The 20,633-nt window shown below is 48.7% G+C and overlaps 1 long non-coding RNA gene across 1 annotated transcript; it reads left to right on the top strand.

Annotated features, from left to right (window-relative positions):
- The first annotated feature begins 1,252 nt into the window (after positions 1 to 1,252).
- Positions 1,253 to 19,798, top strand: LOC123383607. The gene is made up of 3 exons (XR_006593510.1): positions 1,253 to 7,663; positions 7,914 to 17,682; positions 18,320 to 19,798. It is a non-coding gene; the product is annotated as an uncharacterized LOC123383607 (long non-coding RNA).
- The last annotated feature ends 835 nt before the right edge of the window (positions 19,799 to 20,633 follow it).

The following is a 20,633-nucleotide window of genomic DNA, read 5'->3' as shown; positions in this document are numbered from 1 at the left end:
AGCATTTTCTGACGGTAATCATGGAGTTGTGACCAGTTGCCAGGCATCTAGGATGGCCTGGGCAATAGGAATCCATGGGCCTCCTCTGCAAGACCTACCTTGGCCAAAGATGTCATCGGGGGTCGGAACCGTTCAGCCCAAGAGGCTTGCTTTGTGCACAGGGGCAGAGGAGGTTCGGAAGGATCCGATCTCCTTTCTGGATCAAGGGCCTAGGGCCATGTTGAGGAGCTACGGGGCTGTCAGTCAGACAGTGCCCAGTCCTTCCCGGGGAGCCTGCACTCACACCGTGTGTCATCACATAGCACTTAATTTCTGATATCGAAAAGGAAAGGTTGACCTCCTGCCAGCAAGAACTCTGTGTCTGGCTGGTTTCTGTTGCCATGGGACCATTGCCCTGCTGTCTACCCACCCCTTTCGGGAAAGCCTGAGCTACCTACCCCCTGAGACAGGGGTCGTGCGTGTAAAGTCGGTTCACTGAGAAGGTTGGGGCACAACACTCCAAGACTAAAATACCAGAGCCTGAATCTGAAGACTTGCCAGGAGCAAGAGCCTACCTTGTGAGTCACAAGGGCCTCTCTATCCACAGATGGGAATGGCTTGAAGCCTGGCCAGAGCTTGACACTTTGCTGACCATATTGACGTTGGGCTGCATGACGCTGCTCACGGGACTCCCTGGTACAGCTAGTGGGTGTTCCATTTCTCTTCAGGCCACAGGTCTTTTTCACTCCTTGGAACCCACACTTGCCCAGGGAGTTGTGCTGGTAACATCAGCTCCAGCTTCTTTCTGTTTTCACCTGAGATGAAGAACCTTAGCCCTCAGTGTATCTTTTCAATTTTCTTACACTTATCCTCACTGTGTGTTCATTGGGAGACATTCGTGCTGGAGTCGGGCAGCCTTTGTCTCCAATTTTATTGGTGGAGTCTTGCCAAGTTCCCATCAATTTGGAATCGCTTGAGGAACTGATGCTCTTCTGGTGTCTGCCAGGTGTATCTTGGGAACAGGAGGTACTGGGGACATGAATGTGTGAAGCACAAGAGGCTTGCTTGTGGGTAGTGGCAGGTGATATTGGGAGACAGTTGGCCTCACTGCTGTGGTAAAAGTTGATAGAGATGTGGCCTTTAGGGCCAGTCAGAAGGAAAAAAAATAATCACATAGATAGGGCTAGCTAGTCTTTTTTTTCATACTTTACTGATAAATTAGCTTCCATACAACACCCAGTGCTCATCCCAACACGTGCCCTCCTCAATGCCCATCACCCATTTTCCCTCTCCCCCACCACCCATCCACCCTCCATTTGTTCTCTGTATTTAAGGGTCTCTTATGGTTTGCCTCCATCCCTCTCTGTTTGTAACTACTTTTTCCCCTTCCCTTCCCCTCGGTCTTCTCTTATGCTTCTCAAGAAGCACATGTGAGTGAAAACATATGATATGTATCCTTCTCTGACTGACATGTCGCTCAACATACAACCTTCCCATTGCATCCACGTTGCTGCCAATGACATGCTTTCACTCTTTCTCAATGCAGATAGGGCCGATTAGCTCCCAGTGAGCACACATGAAGGTTGTTTTCAACCCCCCGAACAACTAATTTCTGATATCAACGAAAACATGTTGTCCTCCTCAAACCGTTGGGCGTTGAAGTCTCTTGTTTGTGCAGTGACTCTTACTGTGCTCTTTGCCCCCGCCACAGACTGCCTCAACATCCTGCTCTTGGAGACTTTCAGGGATCCTGCATGCCCAGTCGTTGCGCCAGCAGGTGATCGTCAAAGAAACGACTCAAAAAGAACTAAACAGAATCAGAACCCAGTCCTACACACTTGGGCAGCAGCTCGTGTGGAGACTCTGCCCTCCAGATCACCACTGCTTTTACCCACGGACAGGAAAAGCTGCAAAGCTGTCAAGTGCCCCAACCCCCCTACACTGTTTGATGTCAGATGTTGGGTTTCTTTTGCTACATTCAGGCTCCCAGATGTAACTAAATTGGGTTCTATTTCTCCATAACCCACAGGTTTTCCATAGTCATAGGACACGAAGCTTCCCTGGGGAATTGTGCCGGTCACTTCCTTCACAGATTTATTTCATTATCATCTGGGACAGAGAGTTGGGACCCAACTGTATCCCTTCTGATTCCCTTGATCTCCTTCTAAACAGGTTTTCCAGTGAGGGACTGAGTTTCCTAGCCTGGAACTATGTCTCTCTGATTTTAATTGTGGAGTCCTGCTACATTGCCCTAGATCCAGGGGAACATGGACAGTGGGTTCTCCATGGGCTCACCTGTGACACCTCTCTTGGCAAGAGAAGGCAAAAAGTCTTCTGGGATGGGGCAAGTGTTATTGGGAGGGAGCTATCTTCACTTGTGTGCATGGGGTGTTGGAGATCAGAGGTCAGAGTCAGGAACCGTGTAACTGTTACTCAGAGAGTGCCCAGCATTCACAAGCAGCTAACACATGGTGATTCCCAAGGACACATTGCCCTCCCTTACTGAGACCTGTGTGCTTGTTAGCCTGAGGGCTGTTGGTGACCCTGTTCCACAGGCCGCTGTGAGTTAACCACATGATGAGAAGTCCAGTGTTGGAGCATGAGCATTGTTCTTCCCCAGGTGGTCAGGGCAGACAGTCCATTCAAAGACTCGGGGACCAGAGCCCAATTCCACAGACATGGCTGCCAGCCAGCACAGAGAAGCCAACACTGAGATAGATCGCGAGGGCCTCTGCCCCCTGGTTGTAAGTGGAAGGCCAGAGCCAGAAGCCTTCCTGCCCTACGTAGCTCAGGATGCAGTGCGCTTGTGATCGGTGCTTCCTTTCATGCCAACCCCACAGACGTTTCCTTCTTACTCTCAGGACACCTAGCTTGCCTGGAAAATAGTGCTCATGTCCGCAGTCCCATTTTAATTCCATTTTCATCTGAACTGAACAATTTATGTACCCAGTGTGTTTCTTCTCAGTTGTTATTCTTATTTTGATTAAGATTATCATCAAAATCATCATTGTTATTTATTGACCAATTCCTCCCTGTGGGACTTTGGTGGAATCAGTCTGGAAGCCTCCCTTTTGATTTTTAATTATAAACTCTTTGATAGTTTTCCTGGATGTGGGACGGCTTGGAAATTTACTGCTTCATGCCCTCTGGCAAACTTACACTGGCACAGAAGCAGCTACCCCAGTGCATTGGAAAGCATTGAGCACAAGAGGTTGGCCTGTGGACAGAAGGCCGGAGGGAAAGCAACCTGCCTTTTTTCTAGGGCAAAGGAAATATATCAGCAGGAAGGAGTCAGGAGCAATGCAGCTGCCACTCAGACAGCAATCTCTGGCAGCTTCTCTAATTTCACAACGTAATATCCTCCAGATCCATGGATGTAGCTGCAAGTGGCAAGATTTCATTCATTTTGATAGGACACAGACCTTTCTTCCTGGCGGAAGGTGAGAGGCTGTTCACAGGTCTCTCTCTGAAACGCAGCGATCCACTGAGGAAATCCCAGGCATCTGGGATCCTTGTGTAACACGATGAGGAGTAAACACGTCCGGAGGACGTCTGCCGCCAGGGAACTCCAGGGACTCCAAGTTCACCCGGCTTTTTGAAGAAATCCGAAGGAGGGAAGGAGGAAGTGCATTTGACTAAGCAAATAGCTCAACCGGTTTTCAGACACGTTGAGAAAATACAGAAAATAACTGGTTTCCTAAGGTTTGTGGCTGCATAAAGTTTTCTCTTCATGAAAACAGAAATTATTGCTCCAACCTGCCAGCATACATCTCCTCATGGCCTCCAGTGTTTGTTTCTTGTAAATGATTACTTTGTTACAAGTAAAAAATTCTATTACTGTGAGTTAAACCCGTCCTCACACACGCAACCCACACACAAAAAGGCCACCGGGGTGGCTCAGTATAAGGGTCGGACTTCGATTCAGGTCATGATCTCGAGGTTTGTGGGTTCGAGCCCTTCCTCCAGGTCTGTGCTGTAAATTATGGTTATTGAGCGGAATGCAGTGTTCTCTATTTATATTTTAGATGAAATTTATAAATTGCAGAATTCAGATTTTAGTAACCACTTTAAACCAAGTAAGGAATAAGCGAGAATGAGCTTAAAAATATTACTAACAGGCATATCCAAAATATCATTTCAGTGTATAGCCAGCGTGAGAAAAAAATAATGAAAGATTTTGCATTCTCTCTTATCATGTCTTTAAAATGTGGTGTGCATTTTATACGTTCCACACGTCTCACTTTGAGTAGCCTCATTTCAAGTACTTGCAATAAAGCAGGTGACCGCCTATTGGACAACCCCGTCCCACTCCCTTGATTACACTGATCTTTTAGGTAATTGGAATATATCTATTTTTAGAGGCAGGTGCATTTTAAACTGACCCCTGCCTGATTCAGGACTTGTACTGCTTTCCTGACACTGTTCTCTCCTTTTATCTTTTCTTTGTTTTAAGATTTGTTTTTTGAGAGAATCCTACTACAATCGGGTGAGGGGCAGAGGAGAAAGGGAGACACAGAACCTGAAGCAGGCTCCAGGCTGTGAGTCATCTGCATAGAGTCTGACGCGGGTCTCCAAACTCACAAACCGTGAGATCGTGACCTGAGCCAAAGTCGGACACTCAACTGACTGAGCTACCCAGGTGCCCCTGCTCTTTTCTTTGACACTTGAACCACAGTGAACTCCTCTTTACCTTTTTTTGGGTAATATTTTTAAGTTTTAGATGGATTTTGGCGTTGTTGTCCTTGTTTCGTGCACTTAATGATTGTTAAGGTTTGTTCTCATAGTTACCCTTTCTGTTGTGACCTTGTTCTGCAAACCTTGTTTTTTCATATTTCTTTCAGAGACTACGTTTCTTTTCTGCAACAAGGTGTTTTAATATTGCTTTTAGTTCGTGTCTGTGGCTGATGGGTAGTCATGGTTTGTGTGTGTGTGTTGTTTTTGTTTGTTGTTTCTGTTTTTATTTTTGTTTTTGCTTCTGTTTTGCCTGAAACACGTCTTTTTCTTCACTTGGAAGAATGTTTCTTTTAGGTAAAGACTTCTGAGTTGGTGGCTATTTTAGTTCACCTTTCATACATGCCAATCCATCATCTGGCTTCATTTGCTTTCCTTGAAGAGTCAGCTGGTAGTTTTGTCCCATGGAAGGCGGTATATGTGACTTCTCATGACTCTTAACATCTTTTTGCCTCATGTGTTCTTTGTGGAGTCACTGTCATCGTTATCAGTTTTATATCTTTGTAGCGATATGTTACTACCCACTTTGTGTTTCCTCTACATTGTGGGTTACCATTGGATATTTGTACCGTATCTTCTGTGTCTTTGGGCTTCTGTATTTTCTTGACGTTTTCTCTGTGTATGGCCTAGATATATTTTTACCTACCTATCTTTCAGTTCACTGAGTCTATTCACCTGTGTCTTGTTTGATTTGAAGCCCATTGAGTTCTTAATTCAATTAACAAGATTTTTTAGTCTTTATGTTGGAGAGCTAGACAAGTTGGGAGCAATGGATGAACAGAGAGAGAGGGAGACATAGATGCCCAAGCAGTCTCGCGCCCATGATCACGAGATCATGACCTGAGCTAAAGTCAGATGCTTAAGGAAATGAGCCAATCAAGCAGCTGAAGATCTTAATTTTAGCTCTGATAATTTGCAGTTTGAGAATCTGTTTTGAGTCTCTGAAATATCCCATTTGTCAAGAATGGTTTTTGGACAGTTGACTTTTGCATCCAGTAATTCCAGTCTATGTGTCTCCTCTTGGTCTCTGTTCTTTTTTCTTTTGATCGATGTGATGTAAAAAATGTTTTTTTATATTTATTTATTTATATTGCGGGAGAAAGTGAGAGCAAGTGTGAGTGTAGAGGACGGGGGAGAGAGAGGCCATTTTGAAGAGAGGTTCTTTTCTGTCAGTAAAGAGCCCAACACAGGGCTCAAATTCACAAACATGAGCAGAAAACAAGTGTTTGTCCCTTAACCGAGTAGCCTGAACTATCCTGGTACATCTCTGTGTTTGCTTGTTTGTTTCTTTCCTTTTCTTATTAAAAGAATTTTTTTGTTAATATTATTTACTTTTGAGAGAGAGAGAGAGGTAGAGACAAAAATTGTGCAGGGCAGCGGGAGACAAAGAGGGAGACACAGATTCCAAACAGTCTCCAGGCTCTTCACTGTGAGCACAGAGCCCGACACGGGACTCAAAACCATAAACCCTGAGATCATGACCTGAACCTACGTGGGATGCTTACCGGACTGATTCACCCAGGCATCCCTTTTCTATTCTTTTCATTTCTTTTTCTTTTCTTACTTTTCCTTTCCTTTTCTATCCTCTTCTCGTCTCTTTTTTCTTTTTCTTTTCTTTTCTTCTTTGTTTTTATTTTTCTATTGGACATGATGTAGAAGCATAGAGGCTCTTGTGTTTGTATTTCTTACCTAGTTAGAGTAGATTTGCTTTTGGGGAGGAAATGATATAATAGCCAAGTATATGCGTATATTTCATGCACTCGTGCCGTACCTTTTACTATTTTTGATATTTTGAAGCTGCCCAGCTCGTCTGCCAGTCTTTCCAAATGTCACACATCTGCAAAGTTTCCAACGTATTTTTTGGAAAAAAAATCCCCACATAGAAATGGGTCTGCACAGTCTTACATCAAGAATCACATATGCGTCTGTGGGTAAACCTTGTCAAGCCAGATTGCAAGGAACGTGGATAGTTCTGTGGTAAATTCGCCTTGATTAGGAAAAGGTTAATTCATGAAGAAACTTGAAGTATGTCACCTGTTTTTACAATGACTTTCTAGCATTGACGAAATCAACCACTCTCGCTATTTGGAATTTGAGTTAAGTGAACCTTGTCCGCTTGTTTTTCTTCAGAGTCAAAACTTCTGGGCCGCCTAAGTGGCTCAGGGGGTTAAGCGTCTGACTCGGTTTCAGCTCAGGTCATGATGTCAGGGTTCACGGATTGAGCCCTGCACAGGGCGCTGAGCTCTACTGAAGGGAGAGTGTGCGTCCACCTCCTTGGAGCCCACCTGTATGCCGTGTCTTGGGCGAGCGCTCAGTATTGGCGGGAGAGAAACCCCACGCGCGGTGATGGACCCTGGCATCCCTCTCTTCAAAAACCCTTCGTCCATATTTCCTGCTTGACTAAGGAAATAAGACTTATACTCTGCCTTTCGTCAAGAGTCGTACAATCTTTTTTGAAAAGTGCATTTCGTATGGTTGTCTCTGATTGGGACAGGTGTTCAGTCTAAGACAGGGCTTTTGAATACCGTCAGGTTTCCCCACTGCCGCTCCACAAGCCTGCTTGCCAGATGAGGCCAGAGGCTGGGGATGGGCAACAGGGTTCTCAGGCTGTGGTTCCCAACTCAGCAGGGTTCCTAAAACATAAACCTGCCAGGCACCTGAAAATGTCTGTCCCCTTGAGAGTAGGTCCCTACAAAAATCCCCGGGACTCCTGTGGGTGGTGATGAGGGGCCTTGTGTATGTTTCTACCTGAGGTTGGTGAGTGAGTGTACTCTGGAGAGCCACGGAAGCCTGGTGCGCTCTTGCTAATGACCCCCTGTGACTTTCCACTTTTCTCCCCTCTCCGACCCCTGGAGTGTACAGCCCTTGCTGAGGAGCTCAACAGCTGTAGGAGCAGCTCTTGTAGAGAAAGGAAGAGGTCGTCGAACTGAAGGCAGAGAGAAACAACACCAGGGTCAGTAGGCGCACTGCCAGTGTCTTTAAGCACACGACAGCACTCCTCTTGTCCACATGTCCCTGTGGAGTTGGTTTGGACCCATTTTTCTCAGACCTCGTTTGATCTGTGAGAAGGCTATCTTACATTCGTGGGGGCAGATCCCTAACTGGGTACTGAACTGAAGTGATTCAGACTTGGTTTTGCATTTGGTGAATTTGCAAATGAAGGTGTTCTTGAAACACCGTTTTCCTTTTGCCTCTCCCGCCAGCTGCTGCTGGAACATTTGGAGTTCCTCGTCTCCAGGCACGAGAGAGCTCTTCGGAAAACAGTGAGGCTACTAGGCGAAGACTCAGGCCGGCGTGTCCAGTGAGGCCGAGGGGCTGAAGGTCTTTGAACTCCATATTGGAGAACGAAAAAAGGGAGGATAAAACGGTGTGCCTCGCCACGGCGGTTCTCGACTTGTGCACATGCTGTGTGTTATCAGGCATACATTGCGTTTTTGTGTGACTGGCGTTTCCTTTTAAGCTTCTTGAATTCTTGTAAGAAGCCGGGTCTTTATGGATAAAAAGCAGTGGTTGGTGGAAATGCGTGTACAGATTTGCTGGTAAAAATTGCATAATATATTTCGGGGAAGATTTGTCTCCAATGTAAAATTGAAAGCAAGTTTGTGAACATGAGCATCCGTGAAAGTCTTTACCAGCATTCTGTCATGTTATTTGTTTTTTTTTTTTAATTTTCTTTAATGTTTATTTTTGAGACAGAGACAGAGCATGAACAGGGGAGGGTCAGAGAGGAAGGGAGACAAAGAATCTGAAACAGCCTCCGGGCGGGCTCCGAGCTGTCAGCACAGAACCCGACGCGGGGCTCGAACTCACGGAACGTGAGATCATGACCTGGGCTGATCAGATGCTCAACCGACTGAGCCACCCAGGCGCCCCCTGTCATGTTATTTGAAGCGAAGGGGACCTTACAGTGGCTTTACAGTACGGATTAATAAAAAATCCTCCGCGTACAAACTCAATCCCTTTGGTTCCAGGTGAGAGAGCGTTTATGTGTGGCCCTGGAGTGTTATAGTTTCTTCGAAGAAGAATCAGGGGCCACATGCAAAGAGTAAGCTCCAGACATCATCACAGGATTTGAATGGAGGGGGTTTCCTTTTTACCCTTTGTTTTAAAAAAAAATATATATGAAGACCAGCAGTGGGGGCCATCACATGATGCTTCCCTTTCTGGCTTTCAAAGGTGCAGAGCCAGATGAAGGAGTGCCTAGCTCCCCTCTCCACTCTCGTGGCCAAGGTGGAGGAAGATCTAGACAACGCGCGGAAGGATGTCACCATTTCAGAAGTAATGAACACCATGTTACGACGAGATGTGCATGAAGTGAGAGGCAGTTGAGAAGGTCTCGCTGTCCTCAAGTCAAATGTGGGGTGTTTGATTCGGTCTTTGCCCACTCTGTCCTTCCTCTCCTACATTTTTTGAACGTTTGGAGTTTGGTAGAAATAGCTGCAGAACGGAACGTTATTCCAGGGCCTGGCAGCTGCCTCCCCGTCTGTATGATAGAATCTGTCTTCTCTGGGCTCTACCCTACCAAAGCCTGGTGGGTAGGCGGCGTTGTGCCTTCAGGCGTGGAGTGCATGCCACCTGAGCTTGTCCCACGCCGTGCTCACGGTCCGTTCTGGCAACACGCTCAGCACATTCGAAACACTGTGGTGCAGCCGCTCTGTTACTGGCACCGTGTCCGGGGCTGGCTCTGGTTGTGCATGTGCTCTGTGCTCCCGGGTCACGCCCTGGAAGGGTTGCCGAGGGTTCTCGACTCAGGGCGCTTAGAGTCCAGATCAGCTTGGGAGGGAGAGTGTCAGCTCCCTGGAGGCAGCCCTCTCCGGCAGCTGCTGGCCTGTGGTTCTCACTCGTGTGGGGCGGTGTGTCGTGTGCCAAGCACACGTGGAAGATGCTCTTCCGTGCTTCACCCAGTCCGACAAGCTCTCAGGATGGTCCTTTGAACAACCTCAGCAGCAGTAGCAGTAACCAGGACTCCCTGCACAACGCCCCCATAAAGAAGGTCATCAGTCCCGTGCGCTGCTTGCTAGGCAAGAAACAAAAGGTCCACCCCGGCCACGCTAGTGTTCTATATAGCTGCAAAGGGGTTCTATATAGCTGCAAAGGGGTTCTATATAGCTGCAAATAGGTTATATCTCCTCCATAGTGAACCTGAGGCCCGTATTAAGATAAGGTTCCTGGAGGACGTAGAGCATGTATGAAATCTGGAAAGGACTCACGTGGAATCCCATTCCACCTTGTGAAGTTGTGCAGGGAGGGCCTGACCCCAGAGCACTTAACTCTAAGCCTGGCTCCTGCACAGATGAGTTTGGGGCTCTCGGGAAGCTCCATATTAGCATTCCTGTGCTTCCGTTCTATCACCTAATAGGATCTGTGGGAGCACTTCCGTCATATGGCTTATAGGAGTGTCTGCATCTAAATATCTACATGATACTTTGATCACAGAAGTTCCATCACATGTGTAACTGCAGCCCCTGTGGGGACATGGTCACCAGCATTCAGAAACTGTCATTCATCTGGTGGTCTCTCTGGCGCACTCACTACGTTGCCCTCCTTTTTCCTTCCCCTGTATTTTTTGAGTTTCTCTTAGACTATGACCTTTGCAATCTATTCAGTACCACCTATTTTTAAATGGTCTTGATTCCAGACAGTGGGTTTCATTTCCTACCAAGCAGCTGAGGAGCTGTGATGCCTGGGAAGGGGCCCCAGAGAACTGGTGCGGGCCCACCAGTTCCCTCTGGGATTTTCCACTGTAGAGCAGGTCGCTTGTGGGTTGAGCGTGTCCCAGAGCTAAGTGGATGGAGGCATGTTGAGGCCACATCCCAGTGATCTGACAACTGAAAAATAAAAGTGAGCCCTCTTCAACAGAAGAGGTGGTTTCTAGTCTAGCGGGGTGGAGCAGGAGGTGGGCCAAGGGGGACATTGGAGATGGTGGGACCACGGGATGGGGCCTTGAGCCGGGGAAGAACTCAGTGGGCTTTGTGATACACTGGACAGCAGGCAAGGCATGGGGCCACTCTCAGTGTCCCGAGTGCCTGCGAGGCCTGGAGTGGGCTGTCTCCCGTCCACACTGGGCCCTGAGAGCCGCTTGCCGTAGAGGCCTTTTCCCCTTCAGCCCCGGACTTGTCCGTTCGTTTCTCTTTCCGTCTGCCTCAATCTAGTCTCCTCAGAACTCATAATAATGACCATGACTGGCACACTCAGTTGTACTTCAGGTGAAAAGCCGTTATTTCTGTTAATGCTCCCAATTCCGTAGGAACCCTCGGGAATAGGTTCCCTAGGAATAGAAATTTGTGGAAACAGTTTAAGAGTGGTCTGATTTGAATGTCCCTATGTTTGAAGTGTATAAAACTGTTTTACAATAACTTGGATACTTGCCACCTGGCTGTATGCAATTTCTTACTGAAAGTAGACTTTTTGCTCCTCGAACCATGCTGGGAAAATTCTGTCCCTTAAATGTTGCCGATGTGTTTTATTTCACATCTTTATACTTTCTGTAAAGAAAACAGTAAGATTTATGGTAGTGCCTTCTGGTTCTCCCACCCCACTCACCCCAAAATGTGTATTTTTGTAAGGTCTGAGATAACAAAAATTGTGGATTGGCTGCTTTCTGCGTGGAGCCTGCTTTGGGTCCTTTTCCTCCTTTCTCTCTGCCTCTTTCTCCTCATACACACACTCTCTCTCTCTGAAACTTTGAAAAGAAGGGCGATTGAGTGGCTCAGTCAATGAAGCATCTGAGTCTTGGTTTCGGCACAGGTCATGTTTTCATACTTGGTGAATTTGAGCCTTGCAGTGGGCGCAGAGCTGACAGTGGGGAGTTTCCTTAGGATTCTCTCTCCCCCTAATTCTCTGCTCCTGCTCCTCTTGCTGTTTCTGCCTCTTTCAAAAATAAAAAAACTATAAAAAATAAACCAATAAGCTATTGAGAAACCAATAGTTTCAGAGATGAGGAGTTTGGTTTCTTTCCTTTTTGCTATTTGACACTGATAGTCTCCAGAGATATTTTTGACATCGTATCACGCTGGCTGCAGCCTGGGAATAGAGCCTGTATATGGTGTTTTGGGGGTAGCCGGATATCTCACTGCAATCCAGGGCCCTGTGCTCGGGGGAATGTTTCAGTTATTTATTTGAAAAGACACAAAACGTTGCATTCTCCTTCTACAAAACCAGGACTGGACTGATTTCCTCCCACACCACCACTTAAGACTGTCGTCATTGCCATAAGAACGAACACATGCTCGTGAGGAGAACAGGGCAAGGGCAAGGGTGCTGTGGGACTGTCCCAGCGTGTGGCACTGTCTGCAGCTTAAAGACTATTTGGAAAACGAAAAGGTAGTATCTTCTATGGCAGGAAGGTGATTTCACATAGACAGTGGAGCAGGCCCAGGCAGCCCAGGACTCTGCTGACTTGTGCCCGGTCAGGGTCCTGGCACAAGTGTGGCCCTGTCTCCCTTTACCCCCTGGGGTGTCTTCTGGGCAGGGGGCCCGATGGCTGTCAGGAATGTGGGTAAATACCTGTAAACAAAATTGCAGAGCGAGGTCATTTTAAAGGACTGGTAACTTTAATATACACTTTTGTTTTTTAATTTCCAATCAGTCTTGATTTCTGAATGATGATGACAAAACTTTAGGAAGGCACCTTCTTGGAGAAAACAATGTAGACCAAAGGACATTTGTGACTTAGCTGCTGGGTCAGCAGAGACTCTCCCTGCAGACTTCTGGGTCACATCCTCTCTGGCCTTTATGCAGCCAAAGAAGATGTAGCTGGTCGTCGGTCCGTGACACGCTGACTTGCCCCAGTCCCTCGGGGACGGCTCCATGGGAGGCTCTTTGACTGGAATGTGAGCAATGGTGGAGAATGGCCGACTTCGTATGTAACCAGGCTGTGGCCCGCTCAGGCTTCAATGATCTAAGATGACTCCTAACTTCTGCTTATCTGCTTGAATATTAGTGTGCTCTTCCACCTACTACAGCTAGGCATCGTGGGTGTCCTCAGTGCGTGGGCTCTATCAGAGCCTAGTCCTGGGGGCCTGGGCAGCTTGCCTGGAGTGACCCACAGAACCTGGGAGCTGGGGCCGCGGCAAGCCTGGGCGGGGGGGACCTGGGCACGTCCTTCCCCCACCCCTGCCCCACACCCACCCTGAACTCCCTGGTACCACAACACTCAGAAGACCAATCAGGAAGCACTGGGCTCCCACCGCGGGGCAGGGTGCTGGGTGTGCACCCAGGAGAAAGGCGCGAGACCCTGGAAATTATGTAGTGCAACTCTAATAAAGGTCTTACTGTTCTTACGGAAATCAACGTTTTACATTTCTTTTTTGAACAAGTTTCAAGAGTGGACCTCATTCTCCTTTTGTAGCTTTTCTTTAAATTTTTTATGTTTGTTTATTATTGAGAGACAGAGACAGAGCATGAGCACGGGAGGGGCAGAGACAGGAGAAGACACAGATTCCGAAGCAGCCCTCACGAGGCCACCTCAGGAGGCCCTGGCACAAGATCCCTCATAGCTCAGGCGACTCTGGGATGGTTCCTTCCCTCCCCGCCACAGAGAGCTTATGGCCATTGGGTCAAGGGATGGACGCCCTGACCCGTGGGCCTTGTGTGGAGGGCACAGCTGACAATCGCTGGGATTTCCTCTTCCTGTACTGTCTCTCCCGCCAGGGCCCATCGTTTACTACTGTGAGGGATACATAGTTTCTTTCTGTGGAGTAAGACTTCCCTTCTCCTTTCTGTCGGGGCATAGTTAGGTCATTCTGTGTCTTCCTGTTCAGAACCTTTGCTGGCTGATCTTTAGTTTCTGCACTTCCTAGTCCTTAGTGTTAAGTGTGAGGTTTGGAACAACAAAGTGCTTCCCTGCGTTTTACGTCTAGGATTCTGTTTTTTCCCCACCAAAGCTGGGCAAGCCTTCGGCATCTGAGAGTTTCTGGAAACAGACCAATTCCCCACAGGTACATTAGGTTGCACACGGTTTATTAAAACTTGATTTGGTGAATCCAATTATGCTTAAAAAAGAAATGTCAGTTGAGAAACAGACCAAGCACCGAGCAGATGTCCGAGGGGTGTGGCCTCTCTGAGAACACGCGTTAGCCATCCTTGGCTGTGCTCGCCCCATACTGAATGTTCCGGGGCTTGCAGGCCTTTGCACAGACCCGGCAGGTCCCACCGAATACCCTTGACTCTGCTACCGCGCTACACGCTCCTCCTTGAGGCCACTCTACCCTCCTCACTGCTGCCCTTAATGTCCTTTCTTGTGTGTCACGTCGAGTGTTCTGAATGTAATTGTGACTTCACACTTTCCTCCTCGCCTTTTGCTGGCCGAGTCCTGCCACCTCCCAGGTGGGTGCTCCGCGGTACCGGGAGGGGTCTGTCCCCATGGCCCCTGCAGAGGGGCAGCAGGCGCACGCCCAAGAGAGTTGTTGCCTCCTTCCTGATGATGTGGCTTCACTTGATGGTGTTTCTCAACATCTCTGACGTTCTGCTTTGTCTTACCCCCCTGTCGCTTGAGTCCTCGGTGGGAAGAAGTGGCGTGGATTCTGCTGATTCTCCTCCTTGTCTTCCTGCGGCACCTTTCCCAGTCCTGACTTGAGGGCAGCGCTGTGTCCACACCACCCGGTGCGTGGGCAGATTTCAGCGGGAGCAGGGAGGCTCCATCCTGCCCGGCTTCGGTGCTTGCTGGCCCCCGTGCCCTGTCCCTTCTCGCTGTATCTTACCTGACTCCTCTTTTAAGAACATTCATCCGTGTACTTCCCAGCCCCCTCCCCAGGGAGTCCAGGGTGGTCTCCAGGTCCTCCACGTAGCTGCACTTACAAAGACTGCTTTTCCAAATAAAGTCACATGCACAGGTTCCAGAGATTTGGACATAGACGGGACCACCTCCCCAGTCCACCTGTTTCTGGAGAAGGCCTGCTCTGCCCGGTCCTACCCCGGAGGCATCAGGGTGGGGAGGACGGGCCCAGCCCTCCCACGGGGAAGAGGACTCTTGGGTCACACGACAGGCCCTAGACTGTCCAGGCAGAAAGTGGAAGATGGAAATTAGTCAAGAGGACCCCTGGCATGTATCAGGATTACTGCCGGTTGATCTCACTCGAGTGTGCTGGGCCTCTCCTAGCCACGAGCGTGCGTGTGCCTGGTGAGGGTGAGTGTTCTCTGCTTTGGTAGAAGGCACTTTCAGGGACCCCTGAGACAGGAACCAGTCTGGAAAGGCACTAGGACGTGCGGGGGAGACAGCGATGCAAGAGGAAACCACCCTGCCCACACGTGAGAGGAAGCAGCATCAGGTCTGGACGCCAGGATGCCAGCCAGGCTGGGCTGTGGTGAGGGCCAGGCGCAGGGAGGCCTGTGTCCCACTGTGCCGCCTCCAAGGCCTCCGTCCGCTGTGAGCCATGGGCATGGTGGCCGCCCACAGGGTTTCGGGGCACACACACCAGAGCACATCCAGCAGTTAGAGGGTAGGTCAGCCTCTCCTGCGCAAATGGTGGCTGCCGCCCCACTTGCTTGGATTGTTTTCAGTGCGTCCGGCCAGCCGTCCTTAGAGGAGGCGAACAGAACCTTTCTCCACTGGTGCTGAGGGGATCTGAGCTGAAATCAAGAGTCAGGTGCTTAGTTGTCTGAACCACCCAGGTACTGCTAATTTCGATTGATTTTTAAAGATGTTAAGCAACTTCTGCACAGACCCACGACCCAGCTATCAAGAGTTGCATTCTCCCCTGACAGTGGCAGCTGAGTGACCCTAGTTTTTGTTTTTTTTAGTTTTAATGGTTATTTTTGAGAGACACACACACAGAGTGCAACTGGGGGAGGGGAAGAGAGTCAGGGAGACACAGAATCCGAAAAAGGCTCCATGCTCTGAGCTGTCAACAAAGAGCCCGACCTAGGGCTTCAACTCGTGAATCGGGAGATTATGACCTGAGTCGAAGTTGGACACAGCCAAGTGAGCCATCGAGGTGCCCCTGTTTTTCATGTTTTGCTCAAAGTGCCACCACACACATTATTTCAAGGAAAACTGCGGCTGCACTGCCCCACCCTAATTCTTACACCCCTCCCTACCCCATGCGATAGTGTTCTAACCGTTTTGTCCCCTTACTTACCTGCTAACTCACGTGTGCTCAGTGTGAGCCCTGGCACATCCACTTCAGATTTACCCAGTGGCATCTAGGTAATAAAGCGATATGTATCACTCAGCCACGTGGATTGCAAGGAGGACAACAGAAAGGGCAAACGGTGTCACCGTATGCCCCGGGATTTACACGTGAACTCACCCACTCTCTGGGAATTCTACGCCCTGGGTTATATCAGGGTAAGCATCAATGATTGTGACTATGTGGGTTGATACTGGTGGAAGATGGGTGATGGATTCATGAGGGTTTACTGTACATCTTCCTTTGGCATTTGTGCAGAAGTTTCTAGAATAGAAAACGTTAGTAGTTGTTTAGGGATCCCCTCCATGCGATAGATGGTCTCAGCCTGGAACGACTGCTCCCTGGCCCTCACTTTGGAACGTAAGGTAGCCCGGGTTCAAACTTTGAGCTGCACCGGCAGCGGAGACACGTTTCCAATCACAAATCAATGTGCAAGTCTACACGTCACGATTCCATCTTGACCTTGCTTTCACATTTTGATTCGTGTGACATCAGGATGCTTCCTACAAGCGGTGACGTCTTAGACCTGCTGAAACGTGGCCTATGATGACATCAAAGTCACGATGGGAGGTAGTTGCTTGTCTCCAACTCCCTTTGAGAGGTGGAGTCTAAGGCCTCCCCTTGAGCCTGGGCCGGCCTCGGTGACATGCTTGACCAGATGGATGTGTAGATGGGATGCTCGGGGGACCTGTGGTTCTTGAGTGTGACAGAGTTGCTCACAGAGGTAAGCGGTGCGTGCTTGGCACTGGCTGGTTTCTAGGGGAAGAGAGGACTTGATTTCTCTACTCTGTAATTCGTAACAATGCAGTGCCTGTCGAGGTTGGTGTATCATTTGTGGGAGTCGGTGGGGAGTCGGTGGCTTGATGAATTGGTGTCTTGGTCTCTCTGCAGTCGCAGTGACCGTTCATGAGGAGTGCAGCTGGTTTCTGCCTTGCTCCCCGAGCCACACTGCTCTAATCCAGACAGCGGTCCCTGTGCTCTGCTTGTATCCCAGCTGCATCACGGTCCCTTCACAGAGATTTCTTTGGGTTATGTATATATTTTCATATCTATTTATTTTTGAGAGAGGGAGTTAAGATGTGAGAAGGGGAGGAGCAGAGAGAGAGGGAGACACAGAATCAGAAGCAGTCTTCAGGCTTCCAGCTTCCAGCCCAGAGGTGGACTCAGGGCTCGAACCCACAAACCTCGAGATCATGACCTGAGTCGAAAGTTGGACGCTTAATCTGGTTAGTCACTCAGGTGGCCCTTTTGTGTTTGTGTGGGTGGGTGGGTGCGTGGGTGTGTGTGCATGTGTGATTTTGCTTGTGTATGTGTTTAACTCACAGTAATAGATTTTTTCGCTTGTAGCAAAGTCCTCATTTACAAGGAACAAAGACTGGAGGCCATGAGGAGATGTATGCTGGCAGGTTGCAGCAATGATTTCTGTTGGCACGAAGAGAAAACTTTATGCAGCTATAAATCTTTGGAAACTTATTTTCTGTATTTTCTCAATTTGTCTGAAAAACCGTTGAGCTATTTGGTTAGTCAAATGCACTTCCTCCTTGCCTCCTTCGGATTTCTTCACAAAGCCGTGTGAAGTGTGGGAGGATGTCCTGGAGTCCTGAAAAGGTCTGCACGCCTGACGACTTGCCCTGGCGGCAGACGTCCTCCTACGTTTTTATTCTTCATCGCGTTACACACGGATCCCTCCAGACGCTTGGGATTTCCTCAATGGATGGCTAGGTTTCAGAGAGAGACCTGTGAACATCCTCTTACCTCCCGCCAGGAAGAAACGACTGTGTTTATCAAATTAAAGGAAATCTTGCCATTTGCCGTTACATGCATGGAACTGGAGGATATTATGGTAAGTGAAATTAGTCAGAGAAACACAAAAATCATGACCTCACTCATATGAAGACTTTAAGAGACAAGGGATGAACATATGGGAAGGGTAATAAAAATAATATAAAAATAGGGAGGGGGACAAAACAGAAGAGACTCATAAATAAGGAGAACAAAATGAGGGTTACTGGATGGTTTGTGAGAGGGTGGATGGGCTAAATGGGTAAGGGACACTAAAGAATCTAGTGAAATCATTTTTGCACTATAGGCTAACCAATTTGGAGGTAATTATAAAAAAAAAACATGAAATTAAAACAAAAAAGAAAAGTCTGTGCCTTCTCACCATGGTATTCCTTCCCCTCGGACCACAGCGGTGAGTCCCTGGGCAAGGATGGGGATGGGGAGGGGATTTTTTTCTTTGGGTGTGCTGATATCAGATCAGGATAGAAATTTTTTCTGGGAGGATATTTTGTTGTTTATAAGGTAATGTCAAGAGGTCGCCTGGCTGGCTTTGTTGGAACAGCATGTGACTCTTGATCTCGGGGTCACAGGGTCGTGAGATTGAGCCCCACGTTAGGTGTAGAGATTACCTGTAAATCAATCAGTCAAGCAATCAATCATTCAATATAAATGAATAACATTTAAAAAATCCGGCTCAGTTTCCAGTGTTGCCTGTGGTTTTCAAAGAGAACTCAGGAGCTGGGGAGCAGGAGCATATGGACCGTGGGCATGGCTGCCAGGCAGGATGTGAGGAATCAGGCACAGGTGCTCACCCTGCCCTCTGATGAAGCTGGCTTCCAGAAGGACCAGGAATGGTGTGGCCTTGCCGAGTTTTCCTGATGAGTCTAGAACAACAGGCAAAGCCCTCTTTCACCTTCACCTTCCGGGAGATTTAGCCTCACCGGCCCTCCCCAGAGACCCTGTCCTTTCGTGTGACAGTTTCCCCTGATCCGAACTGCAGGCAGCTGAAGTCGTGCATGCAGTTGGGTGGCCTCTTTCCAGCTCGGGGCCATGGGGCACACTTGGCTGGAGAGGCAGAGACTGTGTACAAATCACACAACTTTCGTTCTGCCGTTGTTTCGTTTGTGAATGGGCGCCCCGGCGAGACACTGCCTGGTTTCCCCTCCCGGGACTGAGATTTGAGTCTGATGTTTAAAACTGCGTCCACAGTAGATTGCATCTGGGAAATTCATGCCAGGCTTAGGATACCTAGGAGAGGGGAGCGAGATTTGAGGTGGCCTTGAAGGGACAGTGTGGATCCTGCCTTACCTGCTAGCAAACTGTTGCCCTTTCAGGGCACAGTGACAGGGGTCGCATCTGGGCACTTGAGAGCTGTGCCCTGATTTGCCCCTCGCCGCCATCCCGGATTTGGACTTGAGGCCCAGTAGAGCTGGAGGGGGTGGGTCCACACAGGCTTTTGCTCTGGCTGAATTCAAGCCACAGGAGCACCCCAGTGTGGCAACCCAAAAAGCACCCACTGGGTGTCCCCAGTCCAGACACATGGGTGGAGCTTCCCCTTGATCGACTTAAAACGGTGTTTCATTTGCTTCCTGGCCCAGGTGAAATTTTACTAGTACTCGTGTGGAAAACGAGTCGGGTCTCATACATAGTTTTCTCTTGAAACCTGTAAAAGTTCGAGTTTACATCTGCGGGTGGGAAAAGTCTTGTCCTGTTCAGGTGTGAGTCTGCTGCCCTTGGTCTCGGTGGACCCTTCTAGCACTGATGTGCTGGAGGTGGAGGGGACAGCACATCCTCTGAGATTCCCAGTAGGAGAAAAGTCCACATTGTACCAGCCAGATATTTCCCCCGCGAGGTGTGAAGCAGCCCTCCAAGAAATCACTTGAAAAAATGGACACAATTGTCAGAGCCTGAGTTAGGGATGTCACTATTACCCTTCCAGGAAGTACTTGAAATCGAAATGATTCCTGTTGTTTCTTTGAAGTGAGAAAGTCCACGGAACCTAGGAATCGCTCACGTTGTTGGGCTCCTTCATGTTTGGACAACACTGTTGTCATGACTTAGTGAAGGCATGTTTTCTTTCTTACTTGCTTGCTTTCTTGCTTTCTTTTCTTTATTGATGCTTATTAATGAGAGAGAGAGAGAGAGAGAGAGAGAGAGAGAGAGAGCGCCGCAACGGGGGAGGGGCAGGGAGCGAGGGAGACAGAGGATCCAAAGTGGGTTCTGCACTGACAGCACAGACCCAGTGTGGGGCTGGGACTCACGAGCGGCAATATAATGACCTCAGCCAAAGTCAGACGCTTCACAGACTGAGGCCCCCAGGTGCCCCTGGAAGGGTGTATTCTTAATGGATGACTTAAATGCATGGGTGACTTTTTGTTTTCCAGAACATTTTCTCAATTGAATTGAAGCCGGAATGTTTCTGATGGTCTAAGATGCCCTTTGAGAGCAGTGTTAGAAGTCCTACATGATGTTTCTTTTGTGTCTGATGTAGTCATTCCTGCACGGGGCTGTGGGTGGGCATTTGGTGGCCCGGCTGCCCAGCCCCCCCAAGCTGAGAGCTGTCACACTGTGGCCAGAGAGCTTGTTGGGTGGCCTCTGAGAGCCGTTCTCCCAGGCGTCCCTGACCCCGGGCCCTGCTCTTTCACATGTGGAATCTTAGGAAGGCCACACCATGTCCATTCCCCAGGATGAGGGGGTGCTGATGAGACCCATGGGAGACTGACCCTATTTTGTGGTATGAGTCACCAGTGTCCTTCGGTCTCCCTTTCCCCAAAGGTGATTTTCCTCTTGTTTTCATTTGGGTTCTCTGTGTTTCTTACAGTCCCCTGTGTGGGCTTCACTCCTCATTGACTACACTTTTCTGAATGATGTAAGTGGCAAAGAGCAGAGATGGGGGCCAAGACCGTGAAAGTTTCTGGGCACCATGAGCACATCAAGGAAGAGACTATCTTCATGCTGGTGTGAAATTGGTCTTTTGAAGGGCAGAGACACAGACCAGGGGGGACACAGCTT

This window comes from Felis catus, assembly GCF_018350175.1.
Source record: "Felis catus isolate Fca126 chromosome D2 unlocalized genomic scaffold, F.catus_Fca126_mat1.0 chrD2_random_Un_scaffold_51, whole genome shotgun sequence".
NCBI lineage: Eukaryota > Metazoa > Chordata > Mammalia > Carnivora > Felidae > Felis > Felis catus.
Note: the sequence above shows the minus strand (reverse complement) of the source record. Positions and strands in the feature narration are given on the sequence as shown.